The sequence below is a fragment of the Melospiza melodia genome, chromosome 16, assembly GCF_035770615.1.
Source record: "Melospiza melodia melodia isolate bMelMel2 chromosome 16, bMelMel2.pri, whole genome shotgun sequence".
Lineage (NCBI taxonomy): Eukaryota > Metazoa > Chordata > Aves > Passeriformes > Passerellidae > Melospiza > Melospiza melodia.
Genome location: NC_086209.1, coordinates 9,243,737 through 9,264,459, shown reverse-complemented (window position 1 = coordinate 9,264,459; position 20,723 = coordinate 9,243,737). Strand labels below are relative to the sequence as shown.

At 39.9% G+C, this 20,723-nt stretch overlaps 1 protein-coding gene across 1 annotated transcript in view; it reads left to right on the top strand.

Moving 5' to 3' along the window:
- The first annotated feature begins 1,175 nt into the window (after positions 1-1,175).
- Positions 1,176-20,723, top strand: part of NXT2 (nuclear transport factor 2 like export factor 2) — a 52,149-nt gene continuing 32,601 nt past the window's right edge. Inside the window, exons 1-2 of the mRNA XM_063170555.1 lie at positions 1,176-1,469; positions 3,286-3,368. The gene's annotated coding sequence lies outside the window, so the exon portion shown is untranslated. The remainder of the gene's footprint in view (positions 1,470-3,285; positions 3,369-20,723) is intronic.

The window sequence follows — 20,723 nt, the reverse complement described above, 5'->3', positions numbered from 1 at the left end:
AGGAAACGGCAGTCCTTCGGCAGCGAGCCAATCAGCGGGCGGCGCAAGGAGGAGAGGCGGGCTTCGCTGCGCCCTGTCCGGAGAGGCGGGGCTATGAAGGACGGACAACACGGCGGGCCAATGGGAGGCGGCGGCGGCCCCGGGCTGGCCGCGATCTGCAGGGGTGTTTCCTGTGCAGGGGAAAGAGGCGGGGCCGACCGTGATTGGCAGGAGCGTTGAGCGGTCGGTCCGACAGCCAATCCGCGCCTCACACACACAGACGGGGGAGGCAAGGCGGGGGAGCTGTGTATTCGGCGGCGAGAGTAAGGGGGAAGGAGGGGCACTGAGAAGATGGGCAGGCCGTTTGCCTAATCAGCGCAAAGCCCCGGCTGACGAACACTACCGGCTGACGTTGCCTTCGCCCAGTTCCTTCGGGGCGGGGCCCGCCCCTAGCGCGCGGAGCTGGCGGCGGCTGCCATTGGCCGGGGGGGAGGGCGCGCGGGGGGGGTTGGGGGCGGAGCTCGCGCCGCAGAGGAAGTAAACAACTCGCCAGCGCGAGCGGCCGGTGCGAAGGCGGGCGGCGTGAGGGGCTGCGCGTGACTCCCCTCAGGGCGCCATGTCCGACCCCGGGGCTCTGCCTCAGTCGCCCTCACGGACCCCACAGATCTTCTCAGCCTCTAGAACCCACTCACAATACCCACAGACTCTGTCATAGCCGCCACACCGCCCCTCAAAAACGTCAAAGACTTACAGCCCCCCTCAAAGCCCTCACATTCTCTCATAGCCTCCTCAGGATCCTCACAAGTCCCCACAGCACCCTCAGAACCCTCACAGCCCCCTCATGCCCCGCTTCCTGCGCTGGCAGAGGCAGCGGGGTGTTGGTGACGTGCAGTGGGTTGTTTATTTTCGAATCGCTGCTGTGTCACCCTTGTCTCGGTGCGGGATCGCCCGCCGCCAGTCGCAGTGGGTGACAATCCGCGTTACTCCTGTGACCGCTGTGCGATCATTGCCTGTGGGATCCGAGTAGGCCACTGACATAATTCTAGGGTTTGAGTCAAAATACGAAGAGCGAAGAGCAAAATCATTCTGTTTCACGTTAATGGGCATTTCTGTGACGTAAAAATCTCCTCTCCCTTTAGATTAATTGCATTGATAAAATACAGCACTGGATGTTATTACATGTACGGCTGCCCCACCATTTCAGAGGCAATGTTGGAGGGCGGGGAGCCACTTCCAGTCCTCTCCCCACTTCCCCAACACTATTTTCCTCTGGTGATTGACTCCTCCTTTTGCCCGCTCACCGATGTCCTGACATAGGACCCTGTCCAGGTTGTGGGCAGAGCACACGGCGGGTCGGTGACAGCCCTGAACCCGAGCCATGTTCCTGTGCCGTGGTGCGGGGTGCGTAAACTGCAGGGCAGGGCAGGGTGTTGGCCACGGATGCTGTTCCTGGTGCCTTCTCACTCCTAATAAAAGCGTCCCTGCCAAAGGTACGTTTTATTTGAGTTAGGAGACTGGTATTTGTGTACCAGTCATGTCAAGTGTAAAAATAATCCTTTTCCTGTAATACAACAGCAAAGATAATTTCCCTAGCCAGTAATTTTGACCACATGTCTCTTTACTTTCTGTCTTGATCTGTTTTCAAGGTCATTCTTGGACTCCCTCCCCTATGATTCATTATGAGATGACAACTCTCAACAATTCCTGACACCAGCTTCCATCACCCACTTGTTTTGTTTTGGGAAAAATAGCTCTATGTTTTCTTTCATTCTCCCTTTCAGGTGGGGAAAAGATATTTTTTGAAGTCCAGTAACTCAATTTGAAAGCTGACATGCCAAGCCTTGTACTTGCCATATTGATTGTTCATGTCTCTTTTTCTTTTCATAATTCTCTATTCACTGCCTGCTCACAGTGTTGAAGCTGCACTCTTTTGGTTTATGTTTTTACATCATCTAACATAGCATATTCCTGTACATGATTAGTGGCCCTAAGTGTTATGGCAGCACAGTAAATAGGTTGTAACTACAGAAATTTATTTATTCCCAAAACGAGAATTATTAACACTAGAAAACTGAGATTAAATATAGTTTTTAAAGCAATTCAGACATGTTGGCACAAAAATACACAACTAAACTCCCCATTAGTTAATGGTGTCATGAATTAACTATACAATTATATTGCATTATATATACAATAACCCTTGGTAGAATTAAACTGGTTTCTGAAGATGAATTCCTTTTATTTTTCATTCTTTTCTACCTGGTCCATCAGTTGGGTGAGGCTGAGATTTCCATAATTGTTTGGGTTTCATTCTGTACTTTTGCATGAAAATTTAAAGTGGTTTTAAATGTATACAGCAAGGTGAACTTTGTTCATTGCATGCTTAATTGGGCTGGTTGCTGAAGGATATACATGGGAAGGAGAAAGGAAAACTATTGAAAGAAAGGGCTTGGGTTCTTTTTTTTGTTTATTTTTTTTTTCTTTTAGCCATCAAACTCTGGGCTTGCTTGACAGTAACTATGAATAATCTGTCCCTGTAAGAAGAAACATATCACTGTTTCTGGTCTCTTTTAAAGTCCTTTGCTCGTACATTGCACTTCAGTGCTTCTTCTATGGAGTTGAGAAAGCCACCTGTGCATAATTAAGCCATGCAGAATTTTGGGGTGGTGGACACGTGTGATCAGACCCGCAGGGACCTGCAGAAACAGAATTATTAGAAATGGATTTTTCCACCAGGTTCTCTCTGGCTTAAAAGGAGTGCTTAGCATTCCTGAAAACTTAATTTGTTCGTGTTTTCCTATGTGACTACTAAAAAGTACTTACCGAAAGTACAAGCTAATCTATAATTTGCATACTCCTTCTCAACTTTCATTAGTAGAAAGAACAACTATTTGTTTTCTCTCTCTTTGAATATATATTGTTTAGAGTCTGTTGAGCAGTTGTGGAATCAAAATTACTGGTTTCCTGTAGTAATGTTTTTTTTATTTTTATAGCTTATATAAAACATTTAAGTGTACCTGTTAGTGTATTGTACCCTTCCATTACTGATATAATTGTCTGGCTATGGGATTGGATATAATTTTACTATCTTTTTTGTCACAAATGATTATCACTTTCACAAACTTCTGTAGGTTTCTTTCTTACCATTTCTCTGGCTACTTGTCTGGCACATAGCCATTGTTCACTTCACAAAGTCAGTGCCCCACTTTTTATATAGAATCAGCTTTATATTCTTCACTTTTGCTTACAGAAACCAACAGCCTGTGTATGAAATATTTCCTTACCTGTGGGTGCATTGTCTTTCAGAAACTAAAGATAAATCAAGATCTCCTCCACGCATCTCTTGATCTTCACCAGACTTGAAGAACCTGTAGCTCTTGGAGCTGGAGGTATGTTTGCTTTGTGTTTCATGTATTTGCTCTTTCTACCCTACCAACTGTCTGCATGAAGCAAGCACTGTCAAAGGCCAAAAATTTGAAACCATTTCTTTCACTACAGTTTCCACAAGTGGCTATAATGTGTGCAATATAAAGCAATTAAGCTATTGGCAGTCATATTGTTTGGAGGGCCAAATATGTCATCTGTGGCTGAAGTACTGAGGAACAAGGACTGGGTTCCTGCAGGGATCTCTGAAATTCCACAAGGAGTGATATTATTAATTTAGTTAAGATATAAGAAGTAAATGGTTTTGGATGTGATATGGCATGATTTATTGCTCATTTATTCTAGTTACAACAGCCTGTCTTATGCCTATCCTCAGTTACATCTTCAGGAGTAATTACCCAATAAAAAACAGAAAGGAAATCAGTTTTGTTGAGTAGTAAAACACAATCCTCGCTCAGTCTTGCTTGTGACATGTTCATAAAAGAAAAGGAACTGGAGAAATTACCTCTGTAGAAATTTAGAATAAAAATATCCCAGAAGTATTTAGCAACCAAAGGATGTTAAGTGCAAGGTAAGATTGACAGTTTTCAATTGTATGTGTTACATTTTCACTAATCATATGTTTCTATACATTTGTGCAAAAGAAATTAAAGTAATTGTTCATAATATGTATTTATGGCCCAAATTCTTCCCTCATTTTACCTTCCCATCTCCAGAGTAGCCTGCTCTCATTAACTTCTTAGCAGTTCTGCTCTCACAGCAGGGCATACGGTGATTTTTACAAGAGGCAAAGTTAGCTCACAAAATCAAAGAGAACAGTTTTAAATTACCAGTTAGCATGGGTCATTCTGCAGATGGGGAAGTGTCCCTGTCCACTGTATGTCAGTGGAATAAGAAAATGAAACTATTGTGCCATTTCTTAACCAAGATCCAGAGGAGAGTAACACCCAGGTTTAAGGTACAAATACGGAGTTCTAATTTGTCACTTCCATTTGCAGCAGGCTTGCCCTACTTCCATGAGCAAATCTCTCCTTCTACCTTGTGTCAATCCCTTGGTTATTTAATGGAAATAAGAATCCCTTCCTTTCTCAAAAGAGTGGTTTTATAGATAAAATCTGTTCATGACAAAGAACCTCACACATTTTGGTATCAAGGGTTATATAAAATTGTAAAGCCAACCTGAGGGCTTCCCTCATCCTTACGTTTGTGTAGAGTCCACTGTGCTCTGAGAGTCCTCTACACATGCATTGCCCAGCATGAGCTACATGTGGTCTTATTTCCCTCATCCAGGCCTTCCTTGCTGGACTGAAATAAGATTCTGGAATCTTCACAGCAATTGTGATGATGCTTACTTATGAAAATGTACAGATTTGAATTTAAGATTCTCGGGCACAGAGATTAAAGGCAGACATATTAAAGAGTTCCCGGTTGAAGTTAGAGGGAGCTGTGGGTGCTCAGCACCTCTCTGATAATGAGGATTTGGTTGTTTATTTGTTCCATTGTACTCCTTTCACCATCTATCTAATCCTATCACATCATTGTCTACAGAAATACTCAGACCCTTGGTTTCTTTACTGTTCTGTATAATTGGGGATGGTGTCACCATGCAGTGAAAAGAGCCACAGAATGCTGTTTTTCAAAGGCACACACTCACATTTGCACAACGTTTTCTCACTGGGTCATGAATGAATAGTAAGATTATTCTGCTTGTTTGTTTTCCTGTTGATGGATAGTTGCTGTTTGGGATATACAAATTTAGGATTATGTGTGATATTATGCAACTCTGCTAGTGAAAGAAATATAAATGTACCTTTTGCTATACACAGTTTGGCCATATGTCCTGGTCACTAAGACAGGGAAACTACTAAAGCAACCAGACTCTTATCACTAATTTCCCAGACTGTCTTTGAAGAATAGTAGAGTGGAACAGAAACTAAAAATACCCATTTATATATGGAAATGAAAATGGTATCATTAATATCAGTTTTCAACTATTCATGGTATTCTGTTTTTGTAAATCAAAAGCATTTTTTTCCCAGACTGAGTGCAAATGAACCTTTCCTATTGCCTTCTTTGCAGTACATCCTATCTACCAAAAGGTGTTTTATATCAATTAGCCAGTATGCCTTTCATTCTTTGATTTTGAAAAATTATTAGCAGAAGTAAATACCCTCTAGATAGTTTATAAATGAGAACTTTCAGCTTTTTGCACAAGTTGGATGAATCCTGGAATCCATCCTCATTGCTTGAATAAGAAAATTCTGGGACTGTTTGGAGAAAGACTGACATGGCTTGGAGAAGTGAGTCTGCTGCTGGGTGCTGATTGCCCACTGTTTGCTGGTGGTTGGTGATGGAGTCAGAATTCCAGGCAATGCCTCTGCAGGTGCCACAGGCAATGAGATCACTGCTCTTGTTGGAAAAGAAATGAAATTTAGCAAAATATTTAATTATAGTGAGTTGTGTGTGAACTGGTTTGTTAAAAAGTAGTTTTGTAGCCGTTGAAAGTGTGTTGGGTTTTGTGTGTAACCTAGCAGGTAGTCTTAGGGATTTAATAAATAATTAAACTAGTGCAGGAAAGTAAGAATGCTAACCTGTCTGGAGGCAGCATACAATGCTCTTAGAATAAGATAAGCAGAGGATTAATGATCTTGTTTGTGAACCAAGGAATGTATCACAAGGGGTCTGTGACCAGGCAAGGGGAACAGGAAACTGTTTCTTGGAGACTTTGTTGTGAATTGCATGTATAAGAGGAAAGCACCCATACGTGAATTTGGGGGCTCGGACTTTGGGACGTGAGTCCCCCAGTTCCCCGGGCCCTTAATAAAGCACCCACAAAACTTATCCAAGTTTTGTGTCATTTATCAATCGGGCAACACTCTGACCGAACTGAGCCAGTTCTGGAGATGTGACTGCCAGGGAGGGCACTGTGCTGGTCACTGCCACTAAAGACTGGCCTCATGGACTGTGTCACCAGGGTTTATAGTTCTAGTAGCAATCTGTAGCAACAGCAGGATTAATTTCATCTTCCCCTACCAAAAAACAAAAAAAGGTCTTTTTGGTGCCCAAACAGGGATATGAGGAATTTGAGATAAGGACAGAGGAAGAGGTAACAGACAAAACATGGATGAACAATGCTAGAAAGGGAAAAGTGGAATGATTGAGGAGCATTTTGGTAGTTGCAATTGTGGTGAAGGAATGAGGGAGTACTGTCCGTAACTTTTGTTGGTGTTGATGTTATTTTGATTTTGTTGCAGGGAATCCTTTTGGTTAATGTAAGTTAAGTTTGTGATGAATTTGTATTTTAATGATGATTCTTAAACATATGGTACCCAGAGGTGAGGGGTGGAATGTGTTTGGTTGCTGGCAGAGGCAGTGTGGTGTTGGTGACATGCAGTGGGTTGTTTATTTTGGTAGGGTTGGGTAGCTGGGCCTAGGGGCTACAGGGGTGGCTCCTGTGAGCAGCTGCCCCCATGTTTGCCCTTCTGGGGAGTGCCGAGGACGTGGCTGTGTACCCGGGCGGTGGCCAGGAGCGCCTCTGGACCCGCGGGGGGACGGACGGACAGACGGACGGACAGACGGACGGTCAGCGCGCCCCTCCTGGCGCTCCCGGAGCGAGCTTCAGGGAGTGCCCCTGGCAGTGGCAATGCCGTGAGCTCCGCAGAACCCGTAATTTCCTCTTCCCAAAGATGCGGTGAAAATACCTTCATCTTCTGTCAGGAATTATTTTACACGGTAGCGTGACACCACAGACAGCTCGGACCACACATACCTAATGCTGCTTTACTGTTTGACGTCATTAGCACAGAGTGGTTGCCTTTTCGTTAGTATATATGAGTCTGGTTTGATTATTGCAAAGGGAATTAGTGCTCAGTGCTTTGGTGCCCCTCACAAAGTCAGTGCTTGCCTGACACACTTGGGAACACAGGGTGAGGCAGATCTGTTCCAGGATGGGACAAAACGTGGCCATGCCCGTTCGGAGCAGCTCAGTGAGAAGTTGTGACTCAGAGGCATCCTCTGAATCATATTTCCCCTGAGCTGTAGCATTGCACAAGTGGGGAGTGTGCCATCAGACCCTGCCAGATGGAGCACGTTCCTTCCTTCATGTCCAGCCAGTTCCCTGTGCTGACACAGAAGGGAGCAGAATGACGATTGTGTTTGCTTCTGACCCAAATTCCCCCCACTTCTCCACTTGCTCATGGAAGGAAATAATTTCTCTTCAAGGTTGGCTCATTAATTTAGTGCTCTTAGCACAGCTTTGAGGAAGGGTGGCACAGAATGCAGGAATGCCTTTCTACTTCCGTGCAGAACTCTGTGACCATCAGATGCCCAGAGTACATTTTATCTGCTCATGAGCAGGTAGGTGAGATATTTTGCTCACTTGTCAGCTCTGAAACTAGTGCCTGTTCCTTGGGCACTCACTTTTCATCCTATAGGGAGCAAATCTGTCACAGTGAGAGAAGATATCAGCAATGCATACATGACTTGCAAAGGACCATTCACATTAGATTCCCAGCAGACTTGGCAATAATCACCAATATGATTAGACAAATCTGAGTTCTTATGCATTTTTTTTAAGCAAACAAGTTGTACTCACATGGAAACCAAGAAAAATACACTTTTCGTCAGTTAAATTTAAGAATTAAGGTTAGCATAATCAAATAATTGGCCAATCAGCTAATTAAGCTCTGCAATGACTTCTAACAGATTCAGGCAGCAGATTTAGCAGATGAGAAGTGATTTATCTGTAAATAAAATTGAGATTAAAGTGCTCATTTGTTAATATTAGATCAGCAAGCAATGCAAAGGTCTGTTGTTCTTGATGTCTAAAGAGGTTAATGATTCTTGTAGCCAACTGGGAATCAAACACTGAGAATTCCTACTTTGGGAACAACAGTAAATCTTTGTGAAGCCTGGAATAAATTACAACAGTAATTCTTTCTGAAGCCTATGCAAAAAATAGCTTTTTTTTTTTTTATTTCTTGGTCTATGAAGAAGGAGAATCTATAATAAATAAGATAGTGTGTATTGAAATAGGTTATTTCAGTGTTAAAAATCTATACTTTTCTAGTTAAATTTTCCGAGGACTTTACCTGAACCATTTACTTAAGGGACAAATTATGCCTTTGTCAATGCATAAGGAAATACCAATTGCTCAGTTTAGCTTGTTTTTACATTCTTCTCTTTGGACCCATGTGAAAGCATTAATAGAGGTGAGTAGTTCAGAGAAATGTCACAGTTTCTTCTGTGCTGTCTCTTGTGGGTTTTTTTCCCCAAAAAGCATTAGGATGGTATTGCTGCCTAGGGAGACAGTTTGGGTTAGTGTATTTATTAAGTTTAAAGTTTACATTTATAGATTAAGACAAAAAACAAAGTAAACCTTTTGATGTCTAGATTTTTTATCTGACATAATGAATTAAGAGCACGGCTCGACTGATTGTTCAGTATACTCAGAGCTTAATAAACTCAGCCTGCTAACCCTGAAATTTCTCCTTGTAATGAAAAAATGTAAATCAATGTTCACACAGTTCTAATTCCTTTCATTGTCAAACCCAGTCATATACTGGAGAAGGGTGACCTAGTCAATCATTTGCTCAGATACAGACTGTTTTGCTTTCAGGAATTTGCACTGAAGTTACCTGCACCATTTGAAGCTGTACCCAGGTACTCGATGTGCAACAATTTACAGCTGACTCAGAGCAGCTCAGTGCAAAAAAACAAAGTGACTAATCTCTTTGTAGAACTGAGGCTTTGCAACGTTGCTCTGAGTCATCATGACAGCTCAAAGTGCCTTGACTTAGTTCAGAAATAAATAGATTTAAACAGAGCACTCAATTTCAAAAGAAACATTACTTCTGGTCCTGTCAAAGTGACCTTGTTAACCCCATTTTACAGCAAAGGGTCACTGATACACAGGGTAACTCCAAATCTCCAGAAGAATATCAAAGTGGAGCCCAGGATGTTAAGGGAAAATATGGATGAAAGAAGGAAGGCAAAAATATTTTCTTACCAATTAAGAGCGCCACACAAAGAGAGTGGGAGCAGCCATTTGCCTAATAGAAAGAATGGAACTGAAAGAATAACATGGGAATTGGTGGCATTAGAGTGTAGGAAGAGGTAAGGGAGATATTAAAAAGTTTGCCCGTTCCAAACATATTTTAGCTGCTCTTAATTATTCCTTCACATTCTAAGATCAAATAAATAAATAACTAAACTAAACAGTAACATTAATCCTATGTTATTTGGCAATTCTCTTTGTGTTACAAATTAATGGCCCTCTTATCTTTATGCTGCTATCTTAAGGGTAAATATTAGTACAAGTGGAGCCAGAATCTCTTCTGAAGTGGATAAGTGGTTTGTGACTTTGTTTTCCTGAGCTGTTTTGTCTCAGTGTAACAGGAGTTCAGGTTTGCCAGTGGGTCTGTGTAGTAATGTCCAATATCCATGCACAAGGCACTGCCACTGGGGAGCAAGTATTTCAGAACAGAAAACAGCATTCATATACAACTTATAAATTATAGATATCTAAATTAATAATCATTAGATAATCAGTGGTAGCACTGAGTATATTATATAGGGCTTGAGGTAATAATTTGGTTTCTTACACATATACTACTACATCTCTGTAATTAATTTATAGATAAGTATTGAAAAAGATTTTTATGGTAATAGTCTCCTTTAGTATCCCATTTCATACAGGCTGCAATTGTTGCAATAGTGGGAAAGGTACATAAATCTAACAAAACTTCAGATATGAGCAATATCTTGTTCTTTGAGTCACAAAATTAGCAAGAGGTAACATGTTCATTAATGTTAAGAAAGGATGTTTGTTCAAATGCTTTTTTGCTTGAGGAAGGATCATGTATTATCTCAGAAATGAAGCAGATTTGGGCCCAGTCTGTACTTGAATGGAAGATGTGTAATAAAAATTCATCATATTACGAGAAAGGATGTCCGTGCTTGGGTTTGGTGGTTATTGCTGAGTCAGTCCCTGCTCTGGTGGGAAGGAAACATTTCTGAGCTGGAATTGCATCCCAGAGTCATTCAGTGGTTAGGTTAAATTAGGATCCACCCTGGGTGGCATTACATTTAGGAAAGATTTTTTCTTGAATTTTCAGCTGTATTTTCATAACAATAGGAAATGTGCAAAGTTTGACAGTATTAAAATAATGTAATACAGTATAAAATAATAAAAAGTAAAATAAAATAAAATAAAACAATGAGATACCGTATTAAAATAATGTAAATATACACAAAGTGTTATTAATTATTGATATCTTCCATTTTGTCTTCAGCATAGGTCAGTAGCACAACATGGTCCTCATTACAGTTTCTCTGTCTACTGATCTCTTTGTTGTTGACAGACTTTTTACTTGTAAAAAAAAGTAGAGGAAAATTGATTAAAATTTTAAAAAATAAGTAAATGTTCATTGTATCACATCTACAATACAAATATAAACCTCATAAAGGGCACTTCAAATGGCCTGAAAATAAGGAATTGTAGAAAACTGAGATGAGAAGATAAAAGGACAGTAACAGCAGCACTGACAAAAATCTGCTGGCATTTGTACAAAATAAATCAAAAATTATTTAAAGCCTGTTAGTCCATAAGATCATAAAATACAAGAAATACAGACCTTTGCAAGGAGAGTATAATCACTGCACTTTTGAAATTGCATTCTTTCTGAATCAAAATTTCCTCCAAATCTGACAATTAGGGTATTATATAAAATTCACCTTTGTGAATACACACTTCTAGAACCACATTGTGGTCCCAAAATTATAGTTGTTTTTATGAGATTGAATTTGAGTTTTTTCTTGTTTTTCCAAAGCTGCTTTGGAATCCATAAGATTTAATTTCTGTTGATGGTTCACTCTGTCATTGATGTAACTATCACCATTTCACACACAAAAAATAGATTAATTTAACATTGACTTTGCTGAAGATAAAAGGGAAAGTTAATTTTTGAAACTTGGGAAAATAAAATATACATGGAAATTCTCACTATAAAATCCTTTCCTCCACTCCTGTTTATTTTGCTGCTATCAATTAATTCAAAACCCTTTTATCTTTGTCCAGAAATCTTGTGTTTCTACTCAGCTGAGAAACACATCCTCTGCTGTTTTATTACAGTTTCTGTCTTGAAATCACCTTTTCAGTCCTTGTCAGAGTGAATTCCCTGTTGTTGGCTCCATGAGCACCCGGCCCTGCTGGGGGTCTGGGGCTGGGCAGGAATTTGGCTTTTAGTTACACCAGACTGAACTGTGGGATCCAAAAAGCTGCTGGCCCTGGAAATTACCCCATTTAGGAACCTGTGTTGCACTTTAGATTAGAAGCCAAAAATACTACAATGGCTACAAGGTCTGCAAAGTAGTTTGCCTGCTTTGGGAATAAGATTTAAATGTCATTAATGAAGTTATTGTTATTATCTATCATGAATCTGAAGAATGAAAAAACAGAACAGTGTTTCATAATATCTTTGGGGAATAGTCTGACAAACAGATCTGCAATTAGGGATCATTTCCTGACGGCTTTGGTGTTTTCTGGAAAGATTGTGTAATGTTGATAATGAGTTGTTGGATTATAGTCACACTTAAATCACTTAAACTATCTTTGCCTCTTGTGTGGAGAAAGAAACGAGGTATTTTTAGAGGGGTTTTGATGTGTTTCCAAATTTTGGGGGTGAAGGAACTTGCTATAGAGGAAAAGAAATGTTACTTTGGGTGGGATTTTTCATAGAAAGTCTTACTCTATTTCATGGAAGAGCTGACAGAGATTAGTTTTCAAATGAATATCAGATAATATTCTGCAACAACATCATGTTGTGATATTTTAAAAGTAATTGCTGGCTGGAGTAATGAGTAAGTACAGAAAACAAAGACAACTGCATAAGGCTGCTCATATTTGCATGGGCAAGCTAAAATATGTGTTTAATTGCAATAATTTTCAAAGTTCTTGTAAACAACTATTACATTTCTTAGGTAAACATGCTTGATATTTTTAATCTAATTATAAATATAAATATTTTTGCTACGCACAGAGTTATTTAAGTTCTCTGCTTGTGTCTACAGTCCTCCACTAGAGCTGCTGGGAGTGGGTGCAGCCTGAACTGGGGAGCCAGGGTGGAGTCCTGTGCTTCTGTATGCTTGTTTTCTATCTGCAAGCATTGCAAACAGAATTCTGTCTTAGACTTTTAGAGCAAAAAGGGAGGGAAAGGTGTGCTTTCATTGCAAAGAAGGTACTTACAGGATGACTAACTTCCTTGTGAGACTCAACCTTAGCTGCACAGTAAATCTAGAGCAGCTTTGTGGAAAGTCAGATCACTTGAGAGACAGGAATTACTTTGAAATTTATATTTGTGTTGCATTAAAAGTTTTCTATCTTGAAACTGGATGTTTCTGTCAGTTTATCACCTGCCTTATCTCTGAGCTTTGGTGCCTTCACACAAGTATGATAGTGTGTGCTTTTTGTAGGATTATATTTGTGAAATTATTTCTTGATTGATGTTACAGGAAATATTTCTAAAAGTTTGACAAGCTCCAACTGGTTAGGATCTGAAAGCTGGTGATGTCTAAACCGGCTTTGCTGAAAGTCAGATATAAATTTATTCAAAACTGAAGAATAGGTGACAAAGATTAACTTTTTGATTCCAATACAGTAGGAAAACCTTCCCTGTAAAATCTCAGATAAGAACTGCATTTTTCACAAGTCTTCTGAGCTTTTAACACCTATGGATGCTTATATGAAGTCTGAACTTGTTTGTCTGAAGTCATGCAAAAATTGGTGCACTCAGTATTTCCTTAGCTCTAAGTATGTTTTTGGGCTTGATGTTGAATCTATAGAATGCTAAAATAATTGGTTATGGTGTGTCTGTACAAATTGAAATGTTTGTGCATATGTAATAATTGATGCATGAAAATGCAAGATGAAATTGCCTTTAGATGTTAGACTTAGATATTTAGAATTGTAAAAAGAAAAGATAGAGGTTTTGGTAAGTGGCTTTATTTTGTCTGTGATCCCATGCATTTAGGGTTTAATTTGAAGGAGATACAGGGTGTTAAAACCTTCCTGCAAGCAGAACCAAGTAACAGTGCCAAGGATTTATAAATTTCTCTAAATTCTAAAGCATCTAACAGAGCTATTCTCTGTTTTGCCAGAAAAGGCAAGATTTTGACCCTTTGGCAGGATCTTAAATGAGAGAGACTCTCCTTCTGAGCATTACCTGACCGAGGTGCTGACACTGTTGAGTCAACACAACTGTCCTGGCTTGTTTTTTAAATATTTGTAGGGAGTTCACAGGTGATAAGCTGACAAGCAAGACAGAGGCTGTAGAAATGTATTGTTTGTGAACTCGTGTGTCACATGCAAGAACAAGGCTTTGTAGCAATAACAGTGGGCAGAGTTCATGAGTCAGTAATGTGGGCAGGGGTGCAGCCTGCTGCAGGCACGGGACAGCAGCAACGCTCCGACCTGCTTGCTGTTTTGTTAAATAGTGCAGAATTTGCAAGAGTAACTGAATTCAGAAGCAAAATTTCTTTATAGCTACAAAATAAAAAAATCTCTTTTTTATTAACGAAAACTGGACGTTTACACCAAGGCAATAATAATTGTATCTATCATGGCCTGTTTCCACTGGCTCTGTAACAACAATGAAGTGAGGAGAAACACGATAGTTAAAGGTACACAGAACCCAGGCTGGTGTTAGTGATGCAAATACTCCCAAACATAAATAATTATATAAAATTTTGGAAAAAGTCTTAATTATGAAAATATGTCAGCAATAAGTAAGAATGTTGTAAACTTTCTGGACAGTTTTTATCCAGACAAAACTGCAGCTGAATCTAATCTTCTATAGATAATAAATATCAATTGCTAATAGATCTACTAAAATTAATATAAACTAAGCTGTAAACTGTAAACTAAAATAATGTCAATATAAAAAATTAAATCAACAGAGATCCTTGATTTTTAATTTCCTTTTATGTTCCATGTAAAGATGGACAAATCTAATTTTGAGAGGGTCCTATTTGGGAGATCCTATCTCATATTCTGTGGATGTCTAGAGAACTCGGCATTTACACCTTATAAAGTGAATTTAACTCACAAAGCTGCTGTGCTCGGCTCAGACATGCTGGTAGAATCAGTCCCTTCAAAATATTTTCGTGTATTTTATTACTAATTACTTTTCCAATAGGTCAGCTGTACCAAACACTATTTGCAAATGATGAACTGAATAAGTAATTTATTGTCAGTTGATAGAAAGGAGTGACATTTCAAATGCTGCATTTACCTTGCATTCAATCACTGGAATAAAAAATGTTATATTAATATATATAAAATATATTTAATGTTATATTAGTATGTTTATAATTGATAAAGTAGAAAATATTTCTGTCTCATCTTGAGGAAAATGGAACTTTTTTTTTGCAGAAAGAGGATACAGGTCAGAGGATACAGGTCCCTAATTGTAATAACATATTTCATCTTTCTTCCATCCTATTGGCAAGTAATGATCATTTCTGTTTTCATGCAATTTACTAACTTTTAGATTATAGTTTATCTGATTACAGAGCAAACTGTTTACAGTTAAAACATTTAGGCTAAAATCAGTGCAGGTAATTTTAGTTGTATTTCAATAGACTATTTTTTGTGGTTAACTGTAAATAGTGGCTTACTGTAAAAAGTGGTACATGTTTCTTGAAATACTTTTTCCTTTTTTCTTTGGTTGAAACTTAACAGTTAACACTGTATATTTTCAGTTTTGAAAATTAAAACAGTTTATACATTTATTCACTGTGAATTGATATAGGAAGGAAGAAAGAAGTTATTGTGGTATTTTCTTGCCTGTCTTTTCTAGAAAGGAAAAAAATATGTGAAATTATTACATTTCTAGATAGAAATTAATCATTCTTGATTTCTTTTTTACTTCTATAGCAATTTAGCAGGAACAGTAGGAGTAAATAAAGTCAATCTTTTGATATATGAGACATAACATTTTTTGACTAATTAGTCACAAGTATTTGTTCTTCATCAGCCATGATTCTTTACTTTATGATCTCCCATTTTAATTGGAATCCCACAATAGGCAAAGTTTTTACTAACTAAATTACTAAATTTACTGCAAGGATTCAAAAACAGACTCTAGATTGATTTTAATATTCAGTTGCCCTAGAGCTTCAGAAAATATATTAAAATAGAAGAGCAAATCCATGGAGCTATGGAGATTGGTAAGCAGCCAGCTCCAGCACTAACACAAATGGGTAGAAATAAAGCCAGACAAGCAGGAGAGGTGAGCCAGGTATGCTGTGCCATGCAGCTGGATGAGAGAAGCATGACACAAATGAAATTTTAAAATATCTAAAAACCTGGCTGTTGAATAGATCCATGTGTTGTGTACGTCTCCTGTGTTTTCTAATGTCTTTTCACAGTTCATTTACTCATTAATGTAAAAGTCATGGGATATAGAGGATGGCTCATGATTGAAATATTAGCATTCATATAGTGGTGGCTTTTACAGAATAGTCTACCAAGACTTTTGCTGTTTCCAAAGTCTGTTTAGGAAACAAAACCATCCTGATTTAAATTGTTATTCTTTCCTGAATACTGTGGGGTTTACCTGCCATTGTGTGAATTGATCTAGTTCTCATGATTTCTTTAAAGAATTTACTCTCCTTGGGATGAACGCAGCACAGCTTTGGGAAATTAATCCAGACAGCTGTAAGGCAGCTAGAGCTGAATCAATAGTCCCCCGTGTATTTTGATATTTCCTCTTCTGAAGTGTGATATGAGTTGTAAAAAGTAACGCTGATGAATGGTGTTCCATAGTATATTAGCAATTTTCCATTTCATTTCATAGTTTTGTGATCACATTTTCTAACAATCAAACCTGGGTCACTTTTGCAGGTCATCAGTTTATTTGTTTGCCATTCTCCTATTTCATAAGCAATACTCAGACATCAAGTATTGGTTTGGTTTGTGCAGCAGGGCAGTGCAGCTTTGATATTCAGCCATTCTCATCCTAAACTAGCTGTGCTGTCATTAAAGATGGTTCAGACTCATCACTTGGTGGCCACTCAGGTCAGGCTGCAGCCAGCTGCTCCACTGGTGGGGACTCTGTGGGTGGGACAGGGGAAGGTCGGGGGACAGAGGGAGTTCATGAGTTCGCTTCAACTCTGCCCTTGTAAACAGAGCTTGGTCTGCATACTGATTTCATCGGGCAGCCAATGTCAACACTGACATTTTCAATCTCTTGCTTTTATGTCACATTAGTGGAAAGTGACCCGTTGTGTTTGTGGAAGCTTTGGAATCCCGCAGGAGAAGGATCACTCAGCACCATGGCGGTGTGCCAAGTACAACTTGTTCTGTAGCACAGCGCTCGGAGTTGCATTATCAACTGAAGCGCGGTGTCGGTTCAGCAGGAGGTGGGTTAGGCTGGGGATTAGCGACTTGTTGTGACCAGCGAGCCCCCCGGGTACCCTGCCCTCTGCTGCCGCCTCTTCCTTTCCTTTCCTTTCCTTTCCTTTCCTTTCCTTTCCTTTCCTTTCCTTTCCTTTCCTTTCCTTTCCTTTCCTTTCCTTTCCTTTCCTTTCCTTTCCTTTCCTTTCCTTTCCTTTCCTTTCCTTTCCTTTCCTTTCCTTTCCTTTCCTTTCCTTTCCTTTCCTTCCCTTCCCTTCCCTTCCCTTCCCTTCCCTTCCCTTCCCCTTCCCTTCCCTTCCTTCCCTTCCCTTCCCTTCCCTTCCCTTCCCTTCCCTTCCCTTCCTTCCCTCCCTTCCTTCCCTTCCCTTCCCTTCCCTTCCCTTCCTTCCTTCCCTTCCCTTCCCTTCCCTTCCCTTCCCTTCCCTTCCTTCCCTTCCCTTCCCTTCCCTTCCCTTCCTTCCCTTCCCTTCCCTTCCCTTCCCTTCCCTTCCCTTCCCTTCCCTTCCCTTCCCTTCCCTTCCTTCCCTTCCCTTCCCTTCCCTTCCCTTCTCCCTTCCCTTCCCTTCCCTTCCCTTCCCTTCCCTTCCCTTCCCTTCCCTCGGAGCTGGCCCCTCCCCGGCTCTCCTGTCCCTGCGCTGTGCTCACCATCTGTCCTGTGCGCTGGCCGTGCTCTGATAGGAATAGTTCCTTAAATCCTTACGTTGTCCAGAAGTCATATGTTTTGTTCCACAAATGCTAAAAGTGTAAAAGACACTAATTTAAATTTTAATTTTATTTCTGCTATCCTACTTCTTTGGCCTGTTTTATGAAGTCAGCAATCCTAATATTATCTCAAACTCTACTATGATAATAAATCCATATAATCAATGCAGAGTAGTAAAATAGTTTAGCCAGTAGAAAAGGGAGTAGCTTAAATAAGTGTCTTGCAGATGGAAAAGACATAATGTATGCTAAAAATACAAATGTGTTTGTATTGTTCCAAGAATTCCTGATTAGCAAGAGCAAACTGAGGGTAGACAAGGATTTACATGAGGAGGTTTGAACTTGAGCAGTGGTAGGAAAGGAGGTACTTGAACCCGTGTTTAAAGAGTGCTTACTACAGACAGACAACATAAAACAAATTGTCATGCAGAGCAGAGTCATCTGACCTTTGTCCAAGCTGCCAACCTCTAAAACTCTTCATGGGCTTGCTTTTAGCTGCAGTTCTCAAATCTGTGGCTATTCTTTGTGGAATAGTCCAGGACTGCTTATGGAGAATGCAGACTTTTCCCAGGGTGAGCAGTGAGACTCAGCCCCAGTGCTGCCCTGCTGCAGGGTACCACAGACAATGGCACCTCTCCATGCAGCTGCAGCAGGGCTTACAGAGCTCTGCAGCCTGCACTGCCAGGAGGGTGAAGCTTCTCCTGCTTTCCCTGTCCTGCTGGGAAAAGTCTGTGACTGACAAATCCCACTGAGGGCCTCACATCATCCCCTGCATCCTTTGTACTGCAAGAGCAGGCCTGAGTGAGCTGCAGACAGGAGGGCAAGGTGGCAGCTGTGGCAGAGGGCAGAGGTGGAGAGTTGTGTGTGTGCTCATAGGGTGTCTGTGGCTAAAATTGCACTAGAATAAATTGTGTAAGGCAAGCAGATGTCTTAAAAATCTGGAGTTGAACAAATTATATTAAAAGTCAATGTAAAATAAAAGTACTGTACATGTGGAGTAGACTTTCAGAGGAAAGAGAATGAGTATTTGTATAATATGGACATAAATGTGGTTTATACATATTTATGCATAATGTAACCTTCAAGGTCCAGGCAGAAGAGAAGAAAATCCTAATCTGAAAAGAATGATGGAAGTTGGTGTGTCATTTTAAGGAAGGATTGATGGCCTCAGAATTGTTGGAAACAATTTTTACAGATTTCACTTGAATGTCTGACTAAAAGCTTATGGTAATTCATGAGTTTTTCACTGACTAAGCTAAGCATCTTATAGTATTGCTTGTTCCCATTACTGGCAAATACTATAAGCTATACATTTCAGTTTAAAAATACCTTTGCATTATTCAATTCTTTCATGCTTTCCTAAATGAGGCAGTAAAAATGCTGAAAAGCTGGAAAGCTTTAAGCAATGTTAGTGCATGTTTCATGCTGCCATTCCAAACACACTCATTACATTATTATATGGATATAGCACATTGTCTACTAGAGATGGTTTTTGGGGATCAGCATGTCTTGTAAATAAGAGGAATATTGTCAAAGTTTAAAAGAAAATCAAAATAATAATTTAAAATATTATCATAATTCTTGCATGCTGATCTGAGTCCTAATATTTAGTCATATTTCTACATCACTTTATAAAGGCAGAGTATTTGCAGAATTGGAAATTTCACAAAATACTAAAGGAAGAAGATGACAATAGACACTTTTAAAGAGCAAAGCAGCAGAGCAACTGCAGCTGTCAAAGGCTGCAGGATTACAAAAATTGTTGTTTAAAATCAAGAACACCAAGTGCAGTAAAGAAACAAAACAGTAAAAATGTTGCACTTTGTTATTTTGGACCTATTGTGACCTTTTTAACAGACCACATAGTCTGCAGAACCTGCAGCAATAAAGACTCTTTTGTAAGGTACATGGTAAACAGGCTGGACTTTGACTTTTCAGGGAACCCATGTCTAGATATTTCTGGTTAAAATCTCAAGAAAAGGCTCTGTATTTGTCTGAGATTGTAAGGGTCTGTTCATTCTGTAGCAAAAAGATGCTGGACCAGTGTGCCCTGCTGAAACTGAGCACTGAACACACCTTCTGCAAGTGCCTTGTTCCACACAAATCTGAAATCATAGAGCAGTGATGCTGGGATTTGTACATGGAAGACAATGGGAAATGCAATATTAATGCAGAATAATTTCAATTTTAAAATTTAAAGAATATATTGAGAAATGCAGTGTGGACTAAATGAGAACATAACTTTAAATAGGTATAGTAATTTCTGTTTTTTGCAAATAGTGATTAAAATTAAGCTATAAACTACAAAACTAAATCCAATGATTGTCCAATCCGTTGTGTTTTCAGAAAGGGTGAGCTGACTGACAAACTTTCAGTCAAGAATGGAATGTACAGAAACACTCAAATTCTTTAGTTTAATATAGTTTTATTTGGCAGTGGCATGGATTCAGGTCATTAACCTCAATCTTTTTAAATCATTGGAATGAGAATTTCTCTCAGTCTTCCATGAACACACCCCACTTTTGGGTGATGAGGGAATGTCTGTATAGCTCATACCCAGGTACATCATGTGCATGGAACCAAATCTACCAGGGGAGGTCTGGAAAATGAAGTTGGAGCAAAAGGAATGCTTCATCAGGTCTGATTCTGCAGCCACACCTGGCAGGGAACTCTCCTTGAAGTCACACATATTTTTTGAGATTTATTGCCCTACTTTTGCAGACTGGAGGCTTAGGGAAGCATCCAAACTTGCATGTGTTTGGATGAACTGAACTGTTTGATTGCTGAAGGACTCAAAGTAGAGGAATGGGTTATTCCTGAATTATGGGAAGCTTGGGTCTAAATTCAAATGCTCCTATAACATTGAGTTATATTGTGTGTGGATAAAAGAATGCCTGTTACAGTGTCCTTAAAGCCAAATTCCCTCATGATCTGTCTTAAATTTTGATTGCTCCTGGGCAGTCATAAAGGCACATTGTGAGTAGACTTGGGGATGTCTCCAGAAACACCCACTCCTGTGTGAGTCCCTGCAGAGCTCCATGGTCCTGGTCAGCAGAGTCTCTGCTGCCTCATCCCACCTTCAGCAGAGCCACCTGCACTATTGCCTTATCTTGCCACTGTCCTGCCTGAGCTGGGCAGGGGCTCCACCAGGGGTGGAATGCAAGAGTCCAACCACAGCCCATAGAAATCACTGGGGTTTGAGTTAAGCTTGAAACCATTTTGTGTTTTAGTTTCCAACCTGTAA